General features: G+C 44.4%; 1 long non-coding RNA gene across 1 annotated transcript; it reads right to left on the bottom strand.

Annotated features, from left to right (window-relative positions):
* Positions 1 to 1,502: 1,502 nt before the first annotated feature.
* On the bottom strand, positions 1,503 to 10,136 carry LOC104865251. Its single transcript, XR_781086.2, has 3 exons — positions 10,077 to 10,136; positions 2,830 to 2,982; positions 1,503 to 2,181 (listed from the first exon to the last, which is right to left on the bottom strand). It is a non-coding gene; the product is annotated as an uncharacterized LOC104865251 (long non-coding RNA).
* Between the last annotated feature and the right edge of the window lie 80 nt (positions 10,137 to 10,216).

Raw genomic sequence — 10,216 nt, 5'->3', positions numbered from 1 at the left:
GACATTTAAATGTGGCTACTAGAAATTTAAAATTGTGATGTGACTTACATCCTATTTTTACTGACCGCCCCTTTCTAGGTTTCATTTTTTTCATGGTGTCAGCTATGTTTGGATGTTGAAAACTTTTCTTATCAAGCACCACTCAGCATCTCTTCAATCCCTTCTGCTTCTGCAAACCCCACATTGGTCCAGTGAGGAGCCAGGGAGCATCCTTAGGACATTCAGTGCCTCCAACAGACTGAAGAGGTTGGAAGAACTACCTCCCTATCCTAGCCAGGGTTATATGGAGTTTTGAAAGCTTTACTTTCTGCAAATCAAAGTTCTCTTCTCAAACTGTCCTGGAGGATCCATCTCTGAACATTATCTCTTGTGTCCTGTCACCATCATCATTATTGCTCTTGACCTCACCATCGTCTCCTCTGCCCTAACCCTGTACTCACCACCCTCGCTGCCCCACCTCTCGCAGAACTGCCCTGCATTCAGTGGACACCTCCTTATCTCCAGGGATGAACCTTGTCCACATCATAGCCTTTGAAGCTGCATCCAAACTCGAAACCCTCCTGAACTGGGGATTTTGCGGGCCGGCTCCAAACTCATTCTGGTAGCTGGAGCCTATGTTGGCCAGAGTGCAGGGCAGAGAGAGCCTACCAATACCCTGGTAAGGAATAGAAGGCACATCCCTCAGAGGCTGGCTCTGCCTTATCACATTGTAAAGGGAAGGGTGACCAAGGATGACTATATGAAAAAGCATAGTACCCACAGCTTACCCAAGTGTGTGGAGCATAGTTTGCTTTGCAAAGAAGAACAAAACAAAGCAGCCACAAAAACAATAGCTAATATATGTTGATCATTTCTAAGTGTCAGGCTCTATGCTAAAAGCCTAACCAGTACTGCTGGTCACATCTCCAAAGCATCCCTGTGAAACTTAGGTGGGTGGAGCCACTTGCAGCAGGTACGAATTCAGGGAGGTGGCCTCCAGAACCCACACTCCAAACCACTGTTCTGTATCACCTCTTTGTCCCTGGGCCCCTGCATGTTCATTCATTTGCGTTCATTGTACTGCCTCCATACCTTCTGAGAAACTTACCAGCTCATTGGTTCCTGTTCAGCATGGAAATGGCCAGGTACGAAAGACCTTGGGGCTGCATAGGCCAATACACCACATACCTTGAATTCACAGAGGTCTTACAGGTTTCCTGAAGCCAAGAGAAGCATGAAAAGGTTCTGTCTTCAGATTTCACTCACACTACTGCAGAGAAAACTGCTGCTCAGGCGGAGGGGCAAGAAAGGGGTAAAATCTAAGTCTTTCCTGACTTAACAGGTTAAAAGTCAGCTTGGACTCTCAGACCTTGCCTTCCAGCCCTGTCTATGCAAACAAATTGTCATGCCTGGCTGCACAGTCCTCTGCAAAGACTCAGTGTACCTTTCTTTGGTTCACCCCATTAGCCGCTATCACCATGTGCTGTGGCAAGGTCCACATCCAAACCAAAACCCAGCCTGTGTAGAAATTACTTAATTCTGTCCTATATCCCACACAGCATATGTACTCACCATTGTGCTGTAGCAGATTCATTAGTGCATTGCTTTGTGTGTGTTCTAAAATTTCAAATATGTGTGCACTAGCTCCCTAAGCAGCTTTTGACTTCATAAAGGCAAGGACTAAGTGCTTCTTTACATCTTACCTTCTCCTTCCCAGCCTCTCAGTGTTTGGCAAGAGTCTCAAGCTATCTGAATGGACTAAGAAATGCACAGCTTGACCTATGGTGCACAGACATAACTCTATGTCTGCCTGCCTGCCTGGGTAGTATCGTGGGCCAGCAGGGGTTCGTATGTGCAAGTGTCAGTGCAAACATGTGTACAGGAGTGTGGGCGATTTCTCCAGCTATTACAGTCATGGGAGCTTAGACCACACCAGCACAATCCGCCAATTTCCAGGCATTATCTCTCGTGATAATTTCCTGCCAAATCTTCAAGTTGCAATTAAGAAAGTGGATAATTTGAAACATTTTCCTCTGCATGTTGAGATGGATTATAATCCTAATTTGATAAAGACTCTTAATGACTCATTAGCCACCCTTTGCTTCTCCTCAGGTCAGCCAACTTCCCCGGGCGCTGGAGGCAGCTGTCAGCAGAAAGGCAGTGATGCTCAGGTCATTACGTGTTATTGCTTCTTCGGCAGCACTGAAACAAAAAGACACAACAAAGCCACAACCCCACCGCAGTCTTGGGATGCTCTTTCCTTCAACTCCTACATTTGGGTTTTGGTTTTCTTTTCCTATCTTTGAACAAAGCCTCTAATTTCCTGACAACCCAAACAGTCTCTCCCCAGGCAGGGACTCTGCACTGTGTCACCCAGTGTCCTGTGGTTGCCCCGTGGTGGTACGGGGGCCCATCTCCATCCCAGCTTGTTTGCTAGGTCAGCCTCCCTGAGTTCAAAGGGTGAGGATCCCTGGAGAAAAATGGCAGTTTCAAATTAGCTACAGACAAAATAAATAAATAAATAAATAAAAGACAAAAAAAAGGAGATTAAAAAAAAGGGCAGGGATTTAGCTCAGTGGTTCTGCCTTGCAAGCACAGGGACCCAAGTTTGATCATCGGTACCAAAAAAAAAAATTAGTTACAGACAATGACTACCTAGTAGCTCCCTTTCTGCTTTGGAGGAGCAAGGTCAGAAAGCATTTAGTTACACCTTCCCTTCTTTTTGGCTGGGTGGCACCTCCTCAGGCCCCAGGCTTAAGTAATTAAATGTTCTCAGAAAGCAAACTCATGGCTTCCCTCGGGTCCCTGACTATGGAATCCCAGAACCCCTACCTCCATGGAAGCTCTTACTTATTATGTGAACTCCCATGGACCCGTGCACAGCTGCCAGCTCACACGTGGCACATCTTCATCACACGTGGACGCAGAGCACACAGATTCACACACAGGGTCACAGTTGCAGGGTGACTAAGTATACAAGAACTTCTCTGATTGGTCTTGACCCTGAGGTCAGGTAAAGGAGAAAGGAGAAAAAGCCTAGTCAATGAGCAAACATCTTTCTCTGTTGCATGCCTACTGTGCACCAGCTACCATGCTGGATGCTGGGTGTCACAATGCACAGTCAGCTGGATAAGCTGGTAATGACCAACGTGGCTGGCCAGTGCTGCTACACGCTCAGCTGAGGCGGAGGGAGGAGTGCTATCTAGCCTAAAACCAGCCTTCAGGGCTCTGGTTCCTTCCTGCCGCGCCGAGGAGGTGTGCTCTCAGACCTTTCCCAGGCTTACCCTGCCCCCATCTCACAGGCTTGGCTTAGCATAAGATAAAAAGCTTCCCCTTCCATCCCATCCCTGTACCTTCGATCAATATGACAAATGTAGGACCCCTGAGGCTATCTTCTCTGCCACCCACTCCACCTTCCTTCCCGATGAGTCCAGGGAGATCTGAGCAGAGGGTGATGGGTAGCCCTGTCTTATTGCTCCAGACTTGAAATCCAACAGGGACCTGGGAGAGCTATATAAATCAGAGCCTGGGCTGGGCTCTCAGCTGTGCAGTGACTCAACAAGAGGGATGGAAGGCAAGGGACCATAAAACTGTCTGTGGGCCAAATAGTTTCATTTCAAGCTAGGGCCAGAGAGAGAGAAAATGTTTGGGAGGCAGATTCATTTGGATAGGATGGATAAGCCAGACAGAGCTTGCATATCTGGGTACTCAGAGAGAGGAAGACAGAGAGAGGCTGATCTCACAGGAGGACAGTGGCTGAGCGTGCCCCCCCCGGCAAGGGACCATAAAACTGTCTGTGGGCCAAATAGTTTCATTTCAAGCTAGGGCCAGAGAGAGAGAAAATGTTTGGGAGGCAGATTCATTTGGATAGGATGGATAAGCCAGACAGAGCTTGCATATCTGGGTACTCAGAGAGAGGAAGACAGAGAGAGGCTGATCTCACAGGAGGACAGTGGCTGAGCGTGCCCCCCCCCCCACAGACTGGGAGAGGGTTTGGAAACATGAGCTCCGGGTGAGGTGAGAAGATTCTCATCCTGCATGGCTGATAAACTGTAATTGTTCCTTCTCTGAGATAGGAACAGCCTGGAGAGTAAAAAAAAAGGGGAGGCAGCAGATTCTAGTCATCAAGCTGTCATCAGGAAAGGCAAAAGTCACTCCCACTTCCTTTATATAAGCATTTGTTGAGCAGCTACTATGTGCCAGGCACTGTGATAGGAGCTAGAGGCCCAGAACTGAATAGGGCAAAATTATGTGCTTCTGCTTTGAAGCAGTCACACACAGTCTGGAAGAAGCAAAGAAGTGGAGTCAAAAATCAGTGGCTGGGCAGGGGATTTAGCTCAGTGGTTCTGGTGCCTGTCTCTCAAGCCCAAGGGCCCGAGTTCAATCTCCAGTACCAATTAAAAAAAAAAAATCAGTGCCACATGATTCTTTGTCTCTTCTCACCTGCTCCAGAATCACCATTAGCAACTGCAACAAAGCCCTATATTGATTGGTTTGCTTGTTTTTCTCCCTTCACTACACCTGGAGCCCCTTAAAGGGAGAAAGGAAAAGGAGCTAATGTTTGAGTGCCAATTGTACCTGGCCATGGGGCAAGTGACAGTTATTCCATCACTACCAGGATGGTTTGTGGTAGATTTGGTCATCCTTATTTGATAGAGGAGAAGACTGAGGTCGGAAAACTTAAACCCCTTACCCAAGGCCAAAGCTAGAGTGAGGGCTTCACCCACTATTCAGAGTCTCGCTCCTATTGTGTCTTTAGCACCTGATGCATCACTAACACAGAAGCTGCTGATGGTACAAAGTGGGGAGAAAGGACCATAGGGAAGTCTAGGAGTAATACTGAGGGCAAAGGACCAGGAAAGACTGTGCAGGAAAGGATTAGGAACAGTTCCAAAGACCAAATGGAGTTTGCCCAAATGACAAGGCATGGAAAGTCCGTGCAGGTGGAAATGGCATGCGCCAAATGCCACAATGACATGAAACAGCACCATGTGCACTGGCCACCTGCTTAAATGCCCCATGTCACCCACAACCTCCAAACTCCACTCATTCCAGTCCTAAGAAACAGGAGTTCGGGAACTGGCTAAGAATCTTGAGGATGGCAGTGATATGTAGGCTTCTGCATGATGGAGTGGACTGGCTTGGTTTTGCTGCTACTGACATCTTTCCTGGGATGAGACAGTAAATTCTGTGCAGGTAGGATCCAGTCTGCTTTGCTCTCTAGAGCAGTGTCTAATCATGGAATGAATGAACAGAACTGGACCAGGAAAAGAAAGCGCTTTCTTTATCTCTGCCTACCATGGGGTTGATAAGAAAGCCCTTCCTGTTTGGAGTCAGGAAAGATAAAGGCTCACTAGGCACTGAGGAGACCAAATTTTTGTGTGGTAGGTGTAGGCCAGTTCTACCCTGACCTTTCTGCGCCCTCCTGTCTAACCCAGTAGCCAAAACCAGGACATATGCTCAGACAGCAGGCAGCAAGCAGCATACCATGAGCCTGGTCTTAATCTTCCTCTTATGTTACAGGGACAACATGAGCCCTTATGGGGCAGGAGCCTGTGGACAGCACATAGGACATTGTGACACGTTCCTACAAACCCAGCACTCTGGGAAATTGAACAAGAGGATCAATCTCAAAAAAGAGCCCATCCTGGGCAACTCAGCAAGAAGCTGTCTTGAAATTTTAAAAAAGGAATGGAGACATAGCTCATTGTGGAGGCCATGTAACAACAGGAAACTGAAGAGCACCTGGATACAGTGAGACCTAAGGTGATAACACTCACCTGCTTTCTTCCTGGGCTTTGTGGCTGTCTCCCCAAGGAAGTCTGTGAACCTCCAACCCAATTTTAGAAACTGCAAGGCTATTCATCAAGGACATCAAGAATAAGAAATGATAAAACAAAAGAAGAACAGTGGACTAGAGAGTTCCACAGCTCTGAGTGGTGACCGGCTCAGCAGAAAAAAGTCACAAGCTAGGGCTTGTAGTGGGCGCCCATCCCTATGCAGAACCCCGAGGGTCTGACCTCCTACCACACTGAGTACTGTGGCCCTGGATTTGGGGGACACAGATAGAAAAGCTGTTTATAGAAGTCTTCACGTGCCTCATATAGCCAGGCAGCTGGTCTTCTCTGCTCTGCGGGACACAAGAGTTTTTCCCTAGAGAAATTGAAAAGGGGCAATATTGTACCCAAGGAAATCAAGTATGTGGGGAGAAGAGAATTCAGGAAAGCTCTGCATACTGAACAGTGGACTTCAAGCCTTTCTCTGGCCATGACAGCAGCTCTACATACCACCAAGCTGAGCCAATAGTGTGCACAAACTGAACAGCCCAGGGACAACACAAGAACAAGGCTGGTCCACCACCTGGTCACCCTCTATGAAGGCCACCAGTCAACACACTCTGCCCAATTCCATATCAAGCATACAGAATGGACTCTTAGTGCCGCTTTCTTAAATATGAACAGAGAGCTAATGATCACCAGGTTTATTTAAAGCTTCAAACATAGAAAAAGGAGATTTGGAGCAACAGAGACTTTGCAAGGAGCAAAAGATAAGCTTGAAAAGAGTACTAACACTTCAAAAACATAAGAATAAAGATTATATTCATAAACAAGAAAAATTATAATGAATGGGAAAATTTTAATCTTAAAAAACTCTAGGAGCTAAATTCAGTGACAAATACCTGTAATTCTGGACTTGGGAGGCTAAGGCAAGAAGATCACAGGTTCAAGGCTAGCCTGGACAACTTTTTTTGGTACTGGGGATCAAACTCCAGACCTTGCACTTGTGAGGCAGGTGGTGGACCCACTGAACTAAATCCCCAGCCTCTGGGCAACTTTTTGAGACCCTGTATCAAAATAAAAAATTAAAAGGACTATGGTTGTAGCTCAGTGGTAGAGTATTTGTCTAGCACAGGTGAGGTCCTGGGCTCAATCCTCCCTACTGAAATAATAATCATTTTTTAAAAAGCCTTTAGGAGCTGGAGGTGTAGCTCAGTTGTAGAGCATGTGCTTAGCATTCACAAGACCAAAATTAAATCCCCAGCATTGAAAAATAAATAAGTCTGAAGTTAATATACATTTTTTTTCCAAAAATTCAAAGTAAGGTTTAAAAGATAAAGTCGGGGAAATCTTCTAAAGGTGAAATAAGAAGTAAATAAATGGATAATAAGAGATAAATAGTGCTAGGGATTTAGCTCAGTGGTGCCACACATGCCTCGTAAGTGCAAGGTCCTGAGTTCGATCACCAGTACCAGAAAAGAGACAGAGCGAGAGAGAGGAAACAATCTCTCAACTCACACAGAACAAAGAATGAATAAGGTACCTACCAACATCTACCACCATCATTATTATGACATTTTGGAACACAGAGATAAAAAAGTTTCTAAAAACCCTCTAAAGAGAAGCACACAGGTAAAAGAAACAATAATAAAAGCAACATTTTAAGTTTCAAAAAGCAGAGCCATCTGTTAAAAGATGCAGAGAAATGCCTTCTCAATTCTAATGGAAAATGTTTTTAATCTAATAAGTCTATACTCAAATAGATTAGCAGTCACATTTCAGGGAGGTATAAAGATATTTTAAAACTTACAACAACTCAAGAAAATTACCTCCTAGGCACCCTTTCTTAGGAAAATGAAATTCAGTAAATTAGATGGTAGTCCAGTATAGAATACATGGAATTCAGGAAATAAGGGATCCAACAGAGGAAGGCAGTAAAGGAAATATTCAAAATAATAGGAAACAAGGCTTTGGATGACAGTTACACAGCATTTTTGTAAAGCAGCCAAACCATATTGAAGCAGAAAACAGAAGATATTTGGTAGAGTACCTATAAGGGGGCAATGGAACAGATAAACTTGAATGTATGGCAACTACTTGTCTCAGCAGTGAGAAAAGTAACTAAATGTTATGGCTTATATATCTGAGGTACTCCCCAAAGTCCCATGCACTCATAGGCAGGGCTTCTGGGAAGTGACTGGCTCATGGGTGTGTGATGCTAGATTACTCCACTGATGGGTTTATAACTGGGTGTGATGTTGGGAGGCGGGTCACCGTGGGCATGGTTGGAACAGTATGTATCCCTCCTGCCTTGGTGGCTGCTGCTTCCTGCCTGTTAAAGCCATGCACTCTTTCTCCTCTGCCCTGAACCAGCTAACTATGGACTGAAACCTCTACAAACTGTGAGGCAAAATAAACCTCTCCTTCAACTAGTGAGTGTCAGGTATTTTGTCCCAACAATGAGAAAATAACTGTGATATTAGTATTAGCAAATATGTCACATAGTTGTTGAGCTATTTGAAAAATCAATCTATCATCTATCTATCTATCTATCTATCTATCTATCTATCTATCTTCTATCTTCTTTTTTTTCAGCTTTACTTGAGTTTATTGGTACATTTTAGGGATACAGTACAGTTACATTCATTATTGGGATCTTGTACCTCTACATGACAAGTCTTGATTCTCATTTTTCCCCTTACCCCTGTGCTCCCTTCACCCCCTCCTCCCCTCCCCATCTACAAACACTTTATTTTCAACTTTTCATTATCTCACATTTTTTTCTTTTCCCTTATTACCCTTCCCCTACCCATCCTACCTTCCCTACACCTTTAGCTCCTTTCTTCCCATTTCTAAATGTCAGTAATCTTATTAGGATCTTATGTATTATTGCAGATTATTCACACCAGAGAAACTATTCTGTATTTACACATGTGTGACTTATTTATTTCACTTAGGAGTATATCTTCAATATGTATCTTCTATCTCCTATCTATCTATACACACACATATGGAAGCCAGGTCAATTAAAAAGGAGGCAATTATTAACACCAGGAGAAACAGAGGATTATACAAAAAAAAAAAAAAAGATACGTGGTCACAAGATATTACTCGAGTCAGTAGTAAATAAATATTGCAAGACAATGCTGATTTCCAGACTATGTATACCTATTCTTTGATTTCCATACAAAGTAAACGGTTTTTAGTCGATATGGCTCACTCACAGTCTAGCTTAGTTCTCCAAAGTACCGGTCAGATGATGATTTGGGCCCTAAGCTCTACTCAAAATAAATGATGCACTTCAAGTGTTTGCAGAGTGATTGGTAACCTGATTAGAAGCCTGGTCCTGTCCCCACTGTGTAGAGATCAACATACTGTGATATTTTGTGGCTACGCCTGCTGAACTTCTGATTAGGATAGCTCAGAAAACAAGTGTCCCTATCCTTTCACATGGCAAGTTTCTCTCCAACCTTTAGATGCTTCTAAGCCAATGATGGCCAAGTGCCCAAACTGCAACCTCAAACCCACTTATTTATCACAAAGTGCCAACACTGCAGTTAAACTAAGGTTTTAATTTAGGGAAAAAAAAACTCATACATCTTTTGTCTTAAAAGAATAACACTCATGCCATAGGTTCACCTCCACTGTTCTAAGCCATTGTCTCTTCTAGAAAGCTTCCCCTGATGCCTCCACCCCAGAGAGTTATAGTTTCCTCTGTGTCTACATAAAGATTGTCTGTGTCTACATAAAGCAAAGCACTTATCACCCTGTGTTTCCATTGCAAATAAACTCTCTCTGTGTTTACTTTGTGGTCCTCTCTGTAGCCATCAGCTCATGCAACTTGTGTTGCAGAGAAGCAATCGCAAAGTCTCAGGGATTCACCACACAGAGGCTCAGTGCTCATCTTGTTGCAGGTCACCCGTGGCTCTGTCACTATTCTGTCTTTGCTTTGCTGTAGGGCTTGGCTAGACACCCGACACTCCTCTGGACATGCTACTCTCATGGATTATAGAAAAGAGAAAATGCAAGAGGAACCACAAAAAGTCTGCCCAAAAGCCTCTGCTCAGAGATAACAGTATTACCTATGCTCAAATTTCACAGCCAAGCAATGTGATGGTTCAGATAAGTACAATCCTGTAATAGGGAGACACAGCAATGACTGGGTTTACCAATGCTACACTACAGTCTCCTATAGTGTAGGAGTGGGTTCACATCTTATTCTCATATCCTGGACCTAACATAATGTGGCACCAATAAGAACATGGTGCATCTCCATTTTATCAATTGAACTGTCAAACAATAACAGCCAGAAACACAAACCTTAGAAGAGGAGATTGGAGAGAGAAAAGGACTTGGTATAGAGCCAGAAGGGCACAAGCATCATACTCATGGAATGTGGAACAGCATCGAGATTCCAAGTCTATTGCTGACACCATGCCATCTCTCAACTGGGTACAAAA

The sequence above is a fragment of the Fukomys damarensis genome, unplaced genomic scaffold, assembly GCF_012274545.1.
Source record: "Fukomys damarensis isolate Sample0158 unplaced genomic scaffold, DMR_v1.0_HiC HiC_scaffold_16, whole genome shotgun sequence".
In the NCBI taxonomy this organism is placed as follows: Eukaryota; Metazoa; Chordata; class Mammalia; order Rodentia; family Bathyergidae; genus Fukomys; species Fukomys damarensis.
This window is presented reverse-complemented; position numbering and strand designations above follow the sequence as displayed.